The sequence below is a fragment of the Doryrhamphus excisus genome, linkage group LG23 (assembly GCF_037039965.1).
Source record: "Doryrhamphus excisus strain RoL-2023G ecotype Guam linkage group LG23, RoL_Dexc_Guam_v1.1, whole genome shotgun sequence".
Classification (NCBI taxonomy): Eukaryota; Metazoa; Chordata; class Actinopteri; order Syngnathiformes; family Syngnathidae; genus Doryrhamphus; species Doryrhamphus excisus.
In genome coordinates, this window is record NC_136379.1 from 8700494 (window position 1) to 8719057 (window position 18564).

The following is an 18564-nucleotide window of genomic DNA, read 5'->3' on the forward strand; positions in this document are numbered from 1 at the left end:
GACCCAGTTCCATGTTTGAAATCAGCATCTTTGATTCGTGTACATTCCGGCTGCCCCATCCGGTAAAAACTAGATAGTTTGTAGTCTTAGTAGGTTTGGTTTGTGATTACATAGAATATAACAAAAAATGTGGCTGAAAGAAAGTGTAAAATAATAAAATAATAAAATAATAAAATTATAAAATTATAAAATTATAAAATTATAAAATTATAAAATTATAAAATTATAAAATTATAAAATAATTTAAAAATATGGGTGCCAGGTTTGAGAAGCCCTGATTTAGTTGAAGTACTACTACAATATAAAAACTATGACGCGCGCTATGTGTTGTTTTGCGATGCTCCCACCTGCCTACGCTGTAATTGGCCGTCTTTAATTAGCCAGCTGGGTCCCCGCACCCCAGCCCCCGGTCCCTCCGGTCCAAGCACGGAAGAAGAAGAAGAAAGCTCCTCGGGCTTTGGTCTCAGCGCTGGGACCTCCTGATTGGGTCCTGAGGTTTCTCGGCCAACTTTTTTCTGACGGCAGTTTTACCTGCACCTGAAAAGACCAGTGTTTTGTTTCTAGGTAACGCATTACCTCGCAGCCTTTTCCTCGTCTTGTTTGTTTTCTTCAGCGCCGCCTCTCGCCCTCGGAGGGCCGTTCAAATGAGCACTCTCTAATTGAACTTATTTGATTTACGGGCAGATTAAATGCACTCGCCGCTACCTTCATTCTTTGCTGAAAAGCAATCATTCCCCCCCCCAAGTGCATCTCTGCCGGTTAGCGTTGTTAAAAAGGTGGCTCGCTGCCCACAAATCGACCGCAGAGTGTTGTTTTCATGTGCGACTTCACAAAAAGCGGTTCACTTTTGCTGCAAATGTGCTTCTTCAGCTTTGAATAGAACTTATTTCAGGACCTTGGAGAGCGGCAGAATAAAGCATTGGGATTGTTAGCATCACACAACACTTTACATAAGGAAATATGGAAAATTTATTCCGGATGTTATTCCGCCATCATCACTGTTAGTGTCCACAGCGTGACATTGAATCCACAGCATCGCTTTTTCCTTCATCCTCAAAAAAAAAAAAAAAAAACGCGTCGGAATGGAAATGAGCTCCAACGCGCAGCAGCATGAAACCTCCTCCATCTCCTCTGAGAGACGCCGCCTCCATTACAGGCTCCCCTCTCGGCGCTGATGCATGCCGGGGGGAGTCGAGGCGGCGTGAAGCAGCCCTGGCAGGCCCTAATGCAGCTGTCAGGCGCCCCAGGTCCACCCCCCCCCATCCCCCCCCCCCCACCTACCACACACATAAATGTGTCACCATCCCCGTGGAGATGAAATAACTTTTAAATGAGCCACAACCACACGGCAAGTATTTTATCGCTACGGCAACATCAGATGCGCCCAGTTTCAAGAATGCTTGGTGGCCAAAGGACACGCCCGCAAAAGCTTTAACCAATCAGGAGCTTGTGATGTAAAAGTATGTGAGTATTTTTCTCCCAATACTACAATATCCCAATCTTAATCTTGTAAAACTGCAATTTTTTCTCATTAGATTACAACTTTTTTATATTAATATTTTGACTTTATACTTGTAAATTACTACACTATATAAGTATAATGATTTACTGTATGGTTTTATTTTTGTCTTCTGTATTTATTTATGAGTTATTCAACACAAATTGATGAATCTTGAGTATTTTTCTCCCAGTACTACAATATTCAAATCTTATTCTTGTAAGACTGTAATTTTTTCTCATTAGACTACAACATTTTTCTATTAATATTTTGACTTTATTCTTGGCAACTTTTTCTGCAAAGTCATTTTCACAATTTTCTTAGTATTTTTCTCCCAATACTACAATATCGCAATCTTAATCTTGTAAAACTGCAATTTTTTCTCATTAGATTACAACTTTTTTATATTAATATTTTGACTTTATTCTTGTAAATTTCTATTCCTTATAAGTATAGATATATACTGTATGGTTTATTTTTGTATTTATTTATGAGTTATTCAACACAAATTGATGAATCTTGAGTATTTTTCTCCCAATACTACAATATCCCAATCTTAATCTTGTAAAACTGCAATTTTTTTTCATTAGATTTCAACTTTTTATGATTAATATTTTGACTTTATACTTGACAACTTTTTCTGCCAAGTAATTTTCCTGAAAATTTTTTGTATTTATCTCTAATACTACAATATCCCAATCTTAATCTTGTAAAACTGCAATTTTTTCTCATGAGATTACAACTTTTTTATATTAATATTTTGACTTTATACTTGTAAATTACTACACTATATAAGTATAATGATTTACTGTATGGTTTTATTTTTGTCTTCTGTATTTATTTATGAGTTATTCAACACAAATTGATGAATCTTGAGTATTTTTCTCCCAGTACTACAATATTCAAATCTTATTCTTGTAAGACTGTAATTTTTTCTCATTAGACTACAACATTTTTCTATTAATATTTTGACTTTATTCTTGGCAACTTTTTCTGCAAAGTCATTTTCACAATTTTCTTAGTATTTTTCTCCCAATACTACAATATCGCAATCTTAATCTTGTAAAACTGCAATTTTTTCTTATTAGATTACAACTTTTTTATATTAATATTTTGACTTTATTCTTGTAAATTTCTATTCCTTATAAGTATAGATATATACTGTATGGTTTATTTTTGTATTTATTTATGAGTTATTCAACACAAATTGATGAATCTTGAGTATTTTTCTCCCAATACTACAATATCGCAATCTTAATCTTGTAAAACTGCAATTTTTTTTCATTAGATTTCAACTTTTTATGATTAATATTTTGACTTTATACTTGACAACTTTTTCTGCCAAGTAATTTTCCTGAAAATTTTTTGTATTTATCTCTAATACTACAATATCCCAATCTTAATCTTGTAAAACTGCAATTTTTTCTCATTAGATTACAACTTTTTTATATTAATATTTTGACTTTATTCTTGTAAATTTCTATTCTATATAAGTATAGATATATACTGTATGGTTTTATTTTGTATTTGTCGCCTGTATTTATTTATGAGTTATTCAACACAAATTGATAAATCTTGAGTATTTTTCTCCCAGTACTACAATATTCAAATCTTAATCTTGTAAAACTGCAATTTTTTAAATTAGATTACAACTTTTTTCTATTAATATTTTGACTTTATACGTGTAAATTACTATACTATATATAAGTATAATGATTTACTGTATGGTTTTATTTTCTTCTCCGGTATTTATTTATGAGTTATTCAACACAAATTGATGAATTTTGAAGTCATGTGACTTTGAAAGCTTTTTCAACTCAAGATCAAGCGTTCAATAACGTCTTCTGGTCTCCATGAGTGAAGATCTTCACATGTGCACACTGGAAAAAGCAAGGAAGGAAGGAAGGAAGGACGCAAGGAAGGACGCAAGGAAGGAAACCAGAGGAGCTCAAAGTCTCCATCGACGTCGTCTTCTTTTTGTGCCGCCAAATCTGCCGAGTGGATTAAGTGAACCGCCAACAGCACCATCCTCTTCCTCAGTCCATCTCCGCTAAAGCCCAAGATGGCGATTATCTTCCTCCTAAGAAATCCTCCACGGTGACGTCGAGGCAGAAAAAGACGCACCAGCGTAGGAAAACACGAGGAGGCAACCTCGGAGCCCCGCAGGAGGTCCTGCCACCGATGGGGTTCTTTAAAAAAAAAAGCGCAGGAAGTTCAAAAACCATGAAAACCTGACACCCCTCCTCCCCCCTCCCCCCCTCCTCGTTGGGTGAAAGCGAGCTGACGGGGCCCCGCGGCTAATCCGGCGTTAGCAAGGTAGCGCTGGGGCCCGCCGTGCGGCCCAGCCGGGAGTAAATACCGGATCACACCTCCGGGATGAGCCCGGGCTTTACCGCCTCTCCTGCACGACTTTCACCTTCATTAACTCCATCTCCAAGATGGGTGAGGGGGGAGGGGGGCGACGGGGGGGGGGGCTGTCCCGCAAAGGAGGATTTGTGCCAGCTCAAACTCGACTCAGACAACCGCACGATCCAAATGTAGAAGCTCCGGGAAAAAGCTTGGATACTTGGTTGTAAAAGTATGATCAACTCTTGGTTAGCTTGCATACTCGGTTGTAAAAGTATGATCGACGCTTGGATACTTGGTTGTAAAAGTATGATCAACTCTTGGTTAGCTTGGATACTTGGTTGTAAAAGTATGATCAACTCTTGGTTAGCTTGGTTGTAAAAGTATGATCAACTCTTGGTTAGCTTGGATACTCGGTTGTAAAAGTATGATCAACTCTTGGTTAGCGTGGATACTTGGTTGTAAAAGTATGATCAAGTTTTGGTTAGCGTGGTTGTAAAAGTATGATCAACTCTTGGTTAGCTTGGATACTTGGTTGTAAAAGTATGATCAACTCTTGGTTAGCTTGGTTGTAAAAGTATGATCAACTCTTGGTTAGCTTGGATACTCGGTTGTAAAAGTATGATCAACTCTTGGTTAGCGTGGATACTTGGTTGTAAAAGTATGATCAAGTTTTGGTTAGCGTGGTTGTAAAAGTATGATCAACTCTTGGTTAGCTTGGATACTTGGTTGTAAAAGTATGATCAACTCTTGGTTAGCTTGGTTGTAAAAGTATGATCAACTCTTGGTTAGCTTGGATACTCGGTTGTAAAAGTATGATCAACTCTTGGTTAGCGTGGATACTTGGTTGTAAAAGTATGATCAAGTTTTGGTTAGCGTGGTTGTAAAAGTATGATCAACTCTTGGTTAGCTTGGATACTTGGTTGTAAAAGTATGATCAACTCTTGGTTAGCTTGGTTGTAAAAGTATGATCAACTCTTGGTTAGCTTGGATACTCGGTTGTAAAAGTATGATCAACTCTTGGTTAGCTCGGATACTCGGTTGTAAAAGTATGATTGACTCTTGGTTAGCTTGGATACTTGGTTGTAAAAGTATGATCAACTCTTGGTTAGCTCGGACACTCGGTTGTAAAAGTATGATCAACTCTTGGTTAGCTCGAATACTCGGTTGTAAAAGTATGATCGACTCTTGGTTAGCTTGGATACTTGGTTGTAAAAGTATGATCAACTCTTGGTTAGCTTGGATACTCGGTTGTAAAAGTATGATCAACTCTTGGTTAGCTTGGATACTTGGTTGTAAAAGTATGATCAACTCTTGGTTAGCTCGGATACTCGGTTGTAAAAGTATGATCAACTCTTGGTTAGCTTGGATACTCGGTTGTAAAAGTATGGTCAACTCTTGGTTAGCTTGGATACTCGGTTGTAAAAGTATGATTGACTCTCGGTTAGCTTGGATACTTGGTTGTAAAAGTATGATCAACTCTTGGTTAACTTGGATACTTGGTTGTAAAAGTATGATCAACTCTTGGTTAGCGTGGATACTTGGTTGTAAAAGTATGATCAACTCTTGGTTAGCTTGGATACTCGGTTGTAAAAGTATGATCAACTCTTGGTTAGCTTGGTTGTAAAAGTATGATCAGCTCTTGGTTAGCTTGGATACTCGGTTGTAAAAGTATGATCCACTCTTGGTTAGCTTGGGTACTTGGTTGTAAAAGTATGGTCAACTCTTGGTTAGCTTGGGTACTTGGTTGTAAAAGAATGATCAACTTTGGTTGGCCGGCCACTCCTGGGAAAGTCCACCACCATTCGGTGTTTTCGCCATTTGTGGATAATGGCTCTCACTGTGGTTTGCTGGAGTCCCAAAGCTCAAGAAATTGGCAGCTAGAGCTCAACTAATTTATTTCTAGGGGAGGGCGTTTTTTTGTTGTTGTTTCGGATTTGGGTTAGGATTCCATGATACAGAAAGTGAAAATGTTACCGCAGTGGCCCCCGCTTTGTTTTTGCCGCCTCTCGCCTCTCACAGCGACCATCAAGGAGGCGGCCATCAGGCGCGCCGCCGCCGCCGCCTCCTCATCGTTGTGGTTGTTGTGTGCGAAGAGCAGCATCAGCAGCTCCGAGCTGAGGGAAACTTTTAATGGGCCGAGGTATCGCGTCGCTTGGCTGCCCTTAACTGGTCTCCGAGGACCCCCCCCACCCCCCACCCCCTTCCCCAACCCACCAGTCTCCCACTTCCCTCCATTTGCTACCTGCAGCAAAGCATCATGGGAACGTGGTGAGTCAAAGCCCGCAGGGTTGCTTTGCCGGTGGGAGTGTCATGCGGCGTTTGTGTCCTACATCCCGCTCCAAAAAAAAACTTTGGCTCTTCAGGAATGGAATCCCGAATGCCGTTCTCTTTCTCTCACATGGAAACTTTCTCATTTTAGTTCCTCGATCCTCCTGAAATCAGATGCAGTGGGGAAGCCCACATGAGCACAAGACTAAAAAACATCCATTCCTTCTGGGATGATTTTTTTTTTTTGCTAGCGTGATATTAATAACCACTCTTTATATTTATACAGTACAAAACAACCATAATATTATCGGCCGGCATCGAGACTTTTAGCTTCTTAGCTTTGCTTAGCTGAGCTCATACAAAACATCTTCATCCTAGAAAACAAGCAACACCAATTCCACTACTCCCTTCATAGAGCAGCACAAACTCGGTCTAACAAGGACACAAAAACGCTGCATAAATATCTGAGAGTGTGTTTTCCAAAGAAAAACACATTTTCATGCATTTCCCAAACATTTTTTTTCTATTTCCCAAACAATGAAAATGAAATGGTTTGATGGCTACTAGTGACGACCTGTGAGGCGTCTTTGTCTTAAAATACACACTCTCAGATATTTGTGCAGTGTTTTTCTGTCCTTGTTAGACCCAGTTTGTGCTACTCTCTGAAGGGAGTAATTAACAGTAATCTGACAAGGCACACCTTATCTCGTCGAGAGAAGCGAAGGTTTGTAGTGCTAGCAAAAAAGCTAAGGCTGTTTACTTCAGATCTAAAATATAACACGTACAACTACCGCTTAAAAGTTTGGGATCAAATCGCAAATTTCTTTGTTTTCCAATTTTTTTCCATGCATTTCACAAACAATTTCTTCCATTTCACAAACATGTTTATCCATTTCACAATTTAACTACTCCCTTCAGAGAGCAGCATAAACTGGGTCTAACAAGGACAGAAAAACGCTGCACAACTGTGCAAGAAGACAGTGTTTTCCAAAAAAAAACACATTTTCATGCATTTCGCGAACAATTTTTTCCATTTCACAAACATTTTTATCCATTTCCCAAACAAAAAAAATGAATGAGATGATTTTGAAAGAAGGATGTACATTTTTGCATAGAGGCCTACTATCAACAACTGTCAGTCCTCTGCATCAATCTCCTGGTATGGCTGCTAATCCAACTTCATCATTTTATAAGGCTAATAGATTAGCTAAAACTAAAACTAAAATCTCTTACCATGCTGTTAACTACTCCCTTCGGAGAGCGGCACAAACTGGGGTCTAACAAGGACAGAAAAACGCTGCACAAATATCTGAGAGTGTGTAGTTTAAGACAAAAGACGCCTCACAGGTCGTCACCGTCAAACCGTCAATCCCCAGTGTCAGTATCAACAGTGAAGCGGCCACTTCAGGATGCTGGACTTCATGGCAGGACTGCCAAGAAAAAGCCATATCCCAGAAAAATTCCCAAGTCATCCCAAACTTTGGAACGGTAGTGTAAATATGGTAGTTTTAATAGAAATTTCCTCACTCTCTTGTTGGGGATTTATGGTTAGGCTGTCACTGGTAAAGTGGTCTGGGTACTGTCCACAACCAAAGGACCCTGGGGAACCCTTTCCCATAAAGGGGTGTGGCCTGGTTAGCATGTTAGCAACACAGCCAGGAGATCTGGAAGATTTTGGCATCTCTGTGTGGAGTTTTCATGTTCTCTCATGTGGGTTCTTGAAGCCACCGTTCTGGACAAAAGTTGTCCGTCACGACGCTAGTTTGACGCCAACTTCAACGGTGACGTTTGAGAGACTCGGCGAGCGTATCTCCATTTTTAAATCCATTCCCGGCTGGAACAAGAAGGCGAAGAAGACAATGGTGTAATTACGCACGGCTTTGAGAGGCTAATGTGGGATTGATTCCTAACTGCAGGACATCCTCGAACCACTTCCTCCAAAATGAGGCGCGAGCAGGCGCCTTAAGTGAATTTAAAAATGCAGGAATAATTACACATATAGCGCAAACTAATTAAGACAGCGTGAACTCTGCGGCCTCGCTCTGCGCTGGCGGTGATTAGCAGGCTTGTATTTCACACGACCGGCCGTTCGTCTGCCACCGACGGACGCAATCGCCGCGTGAAAATGGGCCGCTGACATCAGACGTGGGCACGGACGGAAAAGAGAGGGGGGTAAAAAAAAAAAAAAAAAAAAGGAATAAGCGAAAATGAAAAAAAGGAAGAAAATCAGACCGTGGTTACTATTTCAAAGTCGTCATGTTAATTGTGTGGGAGGAAAGGCGGCCGGCTACTGTCTGCTAAGAAACATGAATATTTTTATTATTCAATGACTGTAATTTATTTCCTGACGGAATCATCAGAATAGTTCCTTTTTTTAACACAATCATCAGCAGGAATAGAAGCGGGAATAAGACAAATCTTCTCTTTTCTTTTAAAAGGTACAGAAGTCACTTTTTAGTATTCTAATACATGTTGATGACATTTCAACATGAAAAAATGTAATATTTAGGGTTTGTAAAATAGTATGTTGGCTGTCAAAAATAACGTCTTAACAGACGGGACAGTTGTGCATCGTTTTTGTGTCCTTGTTAGACCCAGTTTGTGCTGCTCTCTGAAGGGAGTAGTTAACAGCATGGTAAGAGATTTTAGTTTTAGTTTAGATTTTTAAATGGGTTTATTAATAATCTATTAGCCTTATAAAATGATGAACTTGGATTAGCAGCCATACCAGGAGATTGATGCAGAGGACTGACAGTTGTTGATAGTAGGCCTCTATGCAAAAATGTACATCCTTCTTTGAAAATCATCTCATTCATTTTCATTGTTTCAATGGATAAAAATGTTTAGAAAATGGAAAAAATTGTTTGTAAAATGCATGAAAATGCGTTTTTCTTTGGAAAACACTCTCAGATATGTCTTCTTGCAGAGTTGTGTAGCGTTTTTCTGTCCTTGTTAGACCCAGTTTGTGCTGCTCTCTAAAGGGAGAAGTTAACAGCATGGTAAGAGATTCTTAGATGGCTTTTCTAATCATCTATTAGCCTTATAAAATGATGAACTTGGATTAGCAGCCATACCAGGAGATTGATGCAGAGGACTGACAGTTGTTGATAGTAGGCCTCTATGCAAAAATGTACATCCTTCTTTGAAAATCATATCATTCATTTTCATTGTTTGGGAAATGGATAAAAATGTTTGTGAAATGGAAAAAATTGTTCGCGAAATGCATGAAAATGTGTTTTTTTTTTGGAAAACACTGTCTTCTTGCACAGTTGTGCAGCGTTTTTCTGTCCTTGTTAGACCCAGTTTATGCTGCTCTCTGAAGGGAGTAGTTAAATTGTGAAATGGATAAACATGTTTGTGAAATGGAAGAAATTGTGAAATGCGTGGAAAAAAATTGGAAAACAAAGACATTTGCGAGTGATCCCAAACTTTTAAGCGGTAGTTGTACGTGTTATATTTTAGATCTGAAGTAAACAGCCTTAGCTTTTTTGCTAGCGCTACAAACCTTCGCTTCTCTCGACGAGATAAGGTGTGCCTTGTCAGATTACTGTTAATTACTCCCTTCAGAGAGTAGCACAAACTGGGTCTAACAAGGACAGAAAAACGCTGCACAAATATCTGAGAGTGTGTATTTTAAGACAAAGACGCCTCACAGGTCGTCACTAGTAGCCGTCAAACACCAGTGTCAGTATCAACAGTGAAGCGGCCACTTCAGGATGCTGGACTTCATTGCAGGACTGCCAAGAAAAAGTCCATATCTCAGACTGGACAAAAACATTCCCGAGTCATCCCAAACTTTGGAGCGGTAGTGTAATTAGAGCTCTTTCACTTTCAGTCCGTAATCCCACATGTCATTATAGTCGTAAAAATAAATAAAAACGGCCCTCGCCATCCCCTTACCGATAATGAGTGGTGAGAGCCCCCGTGTGGTCGTCACCTTCCCATTTATGGTGTGCCTAATGAAGTGGCCAGTGAGCGCAGCATTCCCAGCTGGAGTGACAGCTCACAGCTGGACCGTGGCGACACAGCTGGAAGACGACATGTATTCGTTTTAATTGGAGCGCAGTGGCGTCCCGCTGTGATCGACTTCTCAAAGTAACAAACTAACTTGTGGTATTTTTAGTTAGTCTCTGACTCGGGAGAATTACGCTAAAAAAAAAAATACACGTGTACCATCAAGCTAACTTGTTAGGTTGAAACTTCAACAACATAAAAAAAAAAACATCCTAGCTTTGTTGATCCAAACCAGCTAATGGACCTTCAGCGTCAGACGGCGATGTGGAGGCAGCGTCTGGTCCAAGGTCTCGCCGAGCGTCTGCAAAAACACGAGAACCTTCGCTGCCTTTTGTTTTGTCTCATGTCGCTAACGAGGCCGCCATTCACCGTTCATTACATTAGCTGACAAACGCCACAAAGGGGCGGAGGAGGCGCCGCCGCCGCCGCCGCCGCCGCGTTCGCTGAAGCATCGGGCGCCGCTCGTCAAGGAAGTTTCAGGGAAAGGTTGGCCGTCACCTCAGTAGACCGACGCTTCCTCTTTTTCTTTCGCTTTTAATTTCGGACCTCTGCTTCAAACGGCGCGGCGCTTCAGGTGGCTGATACGGTTTTTTTGTGCTTAACGTTTTGTTCCCCCTCATCGCGCAACGTTTGGTTCTCCGTCCTTTCTCTTGAAGTTACGACAGGGCTACTCTATTACTCTCTATTACACTCTATTCTATTTCATTCTACTCTACACTCTCTTACATTCTACTCTACACTCTACTATTCCACTCTAGTCTACACTCTACTTTATTCCACGTTACTCTACCCTCTACTCTACTCTACTCTACTCTACACTCTACTCTACTCTACACTCTACTCTACTCTATTCCACTCTCGTCTACACTCTACTTTATTTCACTTTACTCTACCCTCTACTCTACACTTTACTCTATACTCTATACTCTACACTCTACTATTGCACTCTACTCTATTTAAGTCTACACTACACTGTACTCTACCCTCTACTCTACTGTACTCTACTCTATTACACTCTACTCTACACTCTATTCCACTGTAGTCTACACTCTACTTTATTCCACTTTACTCTACTCTACTCTGCACTCTGCACTCTACACTTTACTCTATACTCTACTATTCCACTCTATTCTATTTAAGTCTACTCTACACTCTACTCTATTCCACTCTAGTTTACACTCTACTTTATTCCACTATACTCTACTGTTCCACTCTACTCTATTTAAGTCTACTCTACACTCTACTCTACCCTCTACTCTACTCCACTCTAGTCTACACTCTACTTTATTCCACTTTACCCTCTACTCTACTCGGCACTCTACACTTTGCTCTATACTCTACTATTCCACTCTACTCTATTTAAGTCAACTCTACACTCTACTCTACTCTACTCTACTCTATTCTGCTCTAGTCTACACTCTACTTTATTCCACTTTACTCTACCCTCTACTCTACTCTGCACTCTACACTTTACTCTATACTCTACTATTCCACTCTACTCTATTTAAGTCTACTCTACACTCTACTCTACCCTCTACTCTACTCTACTCTACACTCTACACTCTACTATGCAATTTACTCTATACTCTACACTCTACTATTCCACTCTACTCTATTTAAGTCTACTCTACACGCTACTCTAATACACTCTACTCTACACTCTACTCTATTCAAGTCTAGTCTACACTCTACTCTACGCTCTACACTTTACTCTATTCCACTTTCAGGTGGCTGATATGGTTTTCTGTGTGCTCAACGTTTTGTTCCCCCTCATCGAGCAGCGTTTGGTCCTCCGTCCTTTCTCTTGAAGTTACGACAGGCCGTTAACTTCACAAGCAGAAAAAAGGAGCGCTTGATTTGCTCCCCTGTATGGTACAGGAGCGTTATGTCAGCTTGTTAATGATGGTACCATAATAATCATAATGATAACGGACTAGCCGTCACCCGTGCTATCCCGACATCACTTCCTGTCTCCACAAAATGGAAAAGTTCCTGCCTGTCGGTTGAAGAAAAGCCCAGCGAGGCCCTGATGATGTCATCGCCGCTACACGGCCGCCATCCTCACCTGAAAAGGTAGCAGGTGTTGAACGCGAGCAGTCCATTTCCTCTCTCCTCCATCATCTTCGTCTTCATGCTGTGTTTGGTCCTCAAATGAAAACATCTGGCGGCGGCGGCGTGCGTCCGTAGACTTACGCGAGCTGATATCCTGCGGCGGCGGACCCGCGCCTCGGCGTGAGGCGCTGGCGTTATCCGCCGCCGCCATCACTCCCAGCAACAAATAACACCTTCCAAATCTCATTAAGTCAGAGACGGGAGAAGCTGCTGTTGTTGTTTTTTTTTTTTTTTGATGTTTTTCAATGTTGTCTTACATGCGAGCACATTGAGTGTCAAAATAAAAGCGTTGCAGGCGGCGGCGCCTCCGGCTGTCATCAAATCATTACTTTTATTAACGGTCAGATGGATTTTTAATAGAATCACTTTACAGCCGCTCCTTCTCGCCCTCGCTTGTGAAATTTCAGCTCGGCTGTTTTCATATTTGCAGGCCTTCACGGCCGCGGGGCATCCACGCAAATCCAACGTGGCGATGATTCGCTCTCGGGTGGCGATGCCAGCAACCGCGTCCATCGCCAATGTTTTTCCTCCCTCCCTCCCTTTTTTTTTTTTTTTTTTTTTACAGCTCGGAGCTGGCTGCATGCATGCATGGATGGGGATTATAAAAACATATAGTGGAGGTCTTCAGTGGTGAATGAGTTCAACAAGCCCCCCCCCCCCCTCAGGAAAAAGGAAGAAAGCTGAAATATTGATGCTAACACAAAGCTTGGTTTTGAAATGGATATATACCACCAAAATATTGTGCCCCCCCCTCCCCCCGCATCTTATAACTCTTTCAGGATTGGACACCCCTACATGAACCCGTCGCCTTACTTAAAGGTACAGTCCAGCTGTACACTGACTACTTTTGACTTAAGCAAAGTGCAAATGGAGAACTGTCTGAGGTACTGATCATGTATGCAATAATAATAGTATGTATTATTATTATTATTACTATTATTATTGCATACATAATCAGCACCTCAGACAGTTCTCTATTTGCACTTTGATCAAATGGAAAGTAGTCAGTGTACAGCTTGGCTGACTGTACCTTAATAATAATAATTAGTAGTAGTAGTAGTAGTAGTAGTAGTAGTAGTAGTAGTAATTATTATTATTAAGGTACAGTCAGCCAAGCTGTACACTGACTACTTTCCATTTGATCAAAGTGCAAATAGAGAACTGTCTGAGGTGCTGATCATGTATGCAATAATAATAGTATGTATTATTATTATTATTACTATTATTATTGCATACATAATCATAATAATAGTATGTATTATTATTATTATTACTATTATTATTGCATACATAATCAGCACCTCAGACAGTTCTCTATTTGCACTTTGATCAAATGGAAAGTAGTCAGTGTACAGCTTGGCTGACTGTACCTTAATAATAATAATTACTACTACTACTACTACCACCACTACTACTACTACTACTACTACTACTACTACTACTACTACTACTACTACTACTACTACTACTACTACCACTACTACTACTAGTACTACTACTACTACTAGTACTACTACTATAATACTATACTAATAATAATAACAATAATAACAATAATAACAATAATAATAATCATAAGTAATCAATTAATGATGATGATGATGATGATGATTATTGCATATATAATCAGTACCTCAAACAGTTTTCTATTTATTATTATTATTTATAATAATAATAATAATAATTATTATTATTATTATAATCATCATCATTATATCATAGTATCTATTATTATTATTATTATTATTATTATTATTATTATTATTATTATTATTATTATTATTATTATTATTATTATTATTGGGGTTAGGGTTATATTATTGCATACATTATCAGTACCTCAGACAGTTCTCTATTTGCACTTTGATCAAATGGAAAGTAGTCAGTGTACAGCTTGACTGGCTGTACCTTAATAATAATAATAATTACTACTACTACTACTACTAATAATAATAATAACAATTATTATAAAGGTATTATTAGTAAAAAAATAAAAAATAAAAATAATAATAATAATAATAATAATTGATATTATGTTGTGCTTTAAATGTAGACCCCGCTGTTCGCCGTGGGACAAGAAGGGGTGGCGGCGTTCCTGATATTCCAGGCGGAGTGACTGAGTCCAAGTGTCAGGAGGTAAAAGTGCAATTACGGAAGAAAAAAAAACCAGGAGAGCGTGAAGTGATAAAAGCCAAATAATTGGATTCTTTGTGGCGGTGGCTGGAGTATGAAATGTTTGGAGAGAAAAGATCTTTGAACAAAGTTTATTTGGCTAACCTTTGATTAGCGGCGCCGCCACCACACCAAAAGGAGCTAATTATTGTGGAGATCAAGCTTTTAGCCGTCTCATTATCTCTTTGTCATCTTCACTTCCTCACGCTCTCGTCCTCCGTAGGTGGACCAGCTCTTTTTCCTTCTGGAACACGCTTTGGGGGCGTCATTTAGAACCGCCGCCATCGCCAACGTCGCCAACGTCGCCTTGCACTAATGACGGTAACAAAGCAGCTAATTGGAGCAACAAAGTTGGACTCTGGAAACTTTTGGCACGATGTGATGATCCGTGCTACGCTGGCCTTGTTGGTAAAGATGGAGGCCATGGGTGGAGACACGTTGGACGACCATCCAGACAGGAAGTTGAAATATTATCACGGGACGCTACGTGAAGTAAGTAATATTTCAAAATCACAATCTGCTCTTCATGAAGAATCCTGTGGAGGATTCAGAAGGAGAGCTTTCAGAGGGTTTAGGAGGACAACAAGGTTCACAAGAAGATCCATATTTCAAAAGAAGAAGATTCATTAGAAGAATCAGAAGACGAAGATTCAAAAGAAGACGTTTCAGAGGATTTAGGATGTCAGGGACACCAATACTGCACTGATTGGGAGTAGAGTGTAGAGTAGAGTGGGAGTAGAGTAGAGTGAAACAGAGTAGAGTAGAGTGTATTAGAGTAGAGTAGAGTGGAGTAGAGTAGAGTGAAACAGAGTAGAGTGTATTAGAGTAGAATAGAGTGTGCAGAAGAGGGGAGTAGAGTAGACTGGAATAGAGTAGAGAGGACTAGAGTAGTGTAGAGTGGAATTGAGTAGAGTGTAGAGTAGAGTGAAATAAAATAGAGTGTGAAGTAGAGGGGGTAGACTAGAGTGTAGAGTAGAGTGTAGAGTAGACTATAGACTACAATGGAATAGAGGAGAGTGTAATGGAGTAGAGTGGAGAATAGAGTGGAATCAAGTAGAGCCTAATAGAGTAGAGTGTAGAGTGAAAATAGAGTAGAGTGGGATCGAGTAGAGTGTAGAGTAGAGTGTAATAGAGTAGAGTGGAGAGTAGAGTGTAATAGAGTAGAGTGTGGAGTAGAATGTAGAGTGGAATAGACTTGAGTATAGAGTAGAGTGTAATAGAGTAGAGTGTAATAGAGTAAAGTGTAGAGTAGAGTGTGGAGTAGAGGGAAGTCGAGTGTTATAGAGTAGAGTGTCAAGTAGAGTGTAATAGAGTAGACTGAAGAGTGAAATAGATGAGTGTAGAGTGGAATAGAGTAGAGTGGAATAAAGTCAAGTAAAGTAGAGTCTAGAGTAGAGTGTAGAGTAGAGTGGAATAGAGTAGAGTGGGATAGAGTACAGTGAAGAGTGAAATAGATGAGTGTAAAGTAGAGTGTAGAGTAGAATGGAATAGAGTAGAGTGGGATAGAGTAGAGTGAAGAGTGAAATAGATGAGTGTAAAGTAGAGTGTAGAGTAGAATGGAATAGAGTAGAGTGGGATAGAGTAGAGTGGAATAAAGTCAAGTAAAGTAGAGTGTAGAGTAGAGTGGAATAGAGTAGAGTGGGATAGAGTAGAGTGAAGAGTGAAATAGATGAGTGTAAAGTAGAGTGTAGAGTAGAATGGAATAGAGTAGAGTGGGATAGAGTAGAGTGGAATAAAGTCAAGTAAAGTAGAGTGTAGAGTAGAGTGGAATAGAGTAGAGTGGGATAGAGTAGAGTGAAGAGTGAAATAGATGAGTGTAAAGTAGAATGTAGAGTAGAATGGAATAGAGTAGAGTGGAATAGAGTAGAGTGGAGTGTACTAGTAGTAATAAGATAAAGTCCTTGGTTTGGTCCATTGATGCGCCCCCCCCTCGCCCCCCCACCATAATATTTGACAGGCGGCGGGCGCAGTGACGCCTCACCTGCAGCCGTGTGAAGAAAGTGCAGAATAAAGACTTTGCTTCTTCTTTGATTGCGTTCTCGCTCCGCCCGGTTCCAGCGGTGAATTATTAACATGGCCGCCGCAGCGAGACGTGCCACGGCAAATATTGGCCTCACCTGCGGCCGCCTCACTGGAGGTTCTTAATATCCTGAATCAGTGAAGAAAAAGCTCTCTTTTGTTTCTGCAAACACCTGATCAATATGATGCACTGCGCTCCCGACAAAACTTACTAACTTTTATTTCAAGCTTTCATTTGTTTGCTTTTTTTTTTTTTTTTGCTCTCTTTCCAGTAACGAGCTCGGCGCCGTGACCTTCTGGCCGGCCAAACATTTGCTTTAAATCAGTCGATAACGCCGCGGCTTTCAGCGCCGCCCGGAGTCACGAGGGCGGTGATTATTTTGCTCTTTGCGAGGCCTTAGCCAGTCGGGGAAATATCATTCATGTAGCACAAAAAAAAGACGCGCAGCGGAGAGATTGAGTGGGGGGGTCGGGGCGGTTGAGGGGGGGGGGCGACATTGTGGACAAAAGGTCAGATTCACATCTGCTCCCGAGCTCTCAGGTCATGCGTGTTGTTCCCCCCCGTGCGGGTTATTGATCTGGAAGACATGTTCCCTTCATGCAGCAAAAAGGTGTCCAATGTTCAGCCCGAGGGCCATTTGTAGCACACAGCTATCTTTGGAAAGGCAGTATCAATACACAACCAATGTGTACTTGGTGTAGGTACTACTACTTGCTATAGAAATGTAGTTGCTGAATGTGTTTTTTGCTAACTCATACCTGCTGCCTTGCCATTATAAAGGCCTCTCATCCGGGGGGTGGGGGGGTGGGGGGGCATGAGGTCGCCCCGGTGGACACGACAGAGCGCTAATAAGACGTCTCATTACAGAACGGGCGGAAGGATCTCTGCGCCACGAGGCCGGGGTCACGACTCTGCAACACGAGGGCGCCACAGTGGTGCACGGCCACAGGAACCACTTTGACTCTCGGCCGAGTGACAAAGCGCTGTGAGTGATGACACCCACTAAGCCTGCTTTTCATTGGTTTTTACTACTTTGCATGACGTTATCCCTGAGAGGCTGTCGTTCGGCATTAGTGTTGCCCGAAAAGCACAGTACAGTACAACTTTAAGTGTACTAATAGAAGTATTCCTTTTGAGCCACAGCTTATTTTTCCCTGGCACACTGTGCACTTAGTTTCAGAGTGTTTATTCTTTTTTTTTTTATGTTTTGATGTTACGATGTTACGAAACGATCACGGTTTGCAGTAATGGGAAGAGTTGAGTTGAGTGGTTGCAATTCACCATAAAAAGGAGAGAAGAAAAAGAAGCTAAATATTGATGAATTTGGGACAGCACTACACTGTCAAAATTGGCACACTCGGGAACTAAGTACACGGTGTACACAGTATACTTATTTTGTTCTTAGTGTTGCATTTACATTTTAAGTGTTGTTTTTAAAAAAAAAATTGCTTAAAGTATATATTTTTAGGGGCCCACAGGTGGCCCCCGGGGCGCACTTTGCACACTTCGTCTTTTGAGTGTTCAGACAAAGAAGTACACAGTCAGATGTACTCAAAAAGATCACGGTTTGCAGTAATGGGGAGGGAAAAGGAGAGACAAAGTTGAGTGGTTGCAATTCATCATAAAAAGGAGAGAAGAAGTATTAGAAATATTGATGGATTTGGGACAGCACTACACTGTCAAAAGTGGTACACTCAGGAACTAAGTACACGGTGTACATAGTATACTTACTCTGTTCTTACTGTACATTTTAAATGTAAAAAAAATGTGCTTAAAGTATATGTATATTTTTAAGGACCCACAGATGGCCCTCGGGCACACTTTGGACACCCTTGGTTTGGCTGCTTACACCGGACACACTTCTGTACTTAAACTTTGTCTTTTGAGTGTTCAGACAAAGAAGTAGTACACAGTCAGATGTACTCAAAACAATCACAATTTGCAGTAATGGGGAGAGACAAAGTTGAGTGGTTGCAATTCGCCATAAAAAGGAGAGAAGGTGGTGATGGATTTGAGACAGCACTACATTGTAAAAATTGGCACACTCTGGAACTAAGTACACCGTGTACACAGTATAATTATTCAAGGAAAAGCGGAACTTCCTTTGAGTTCACATTGCAACGCCGAAAGG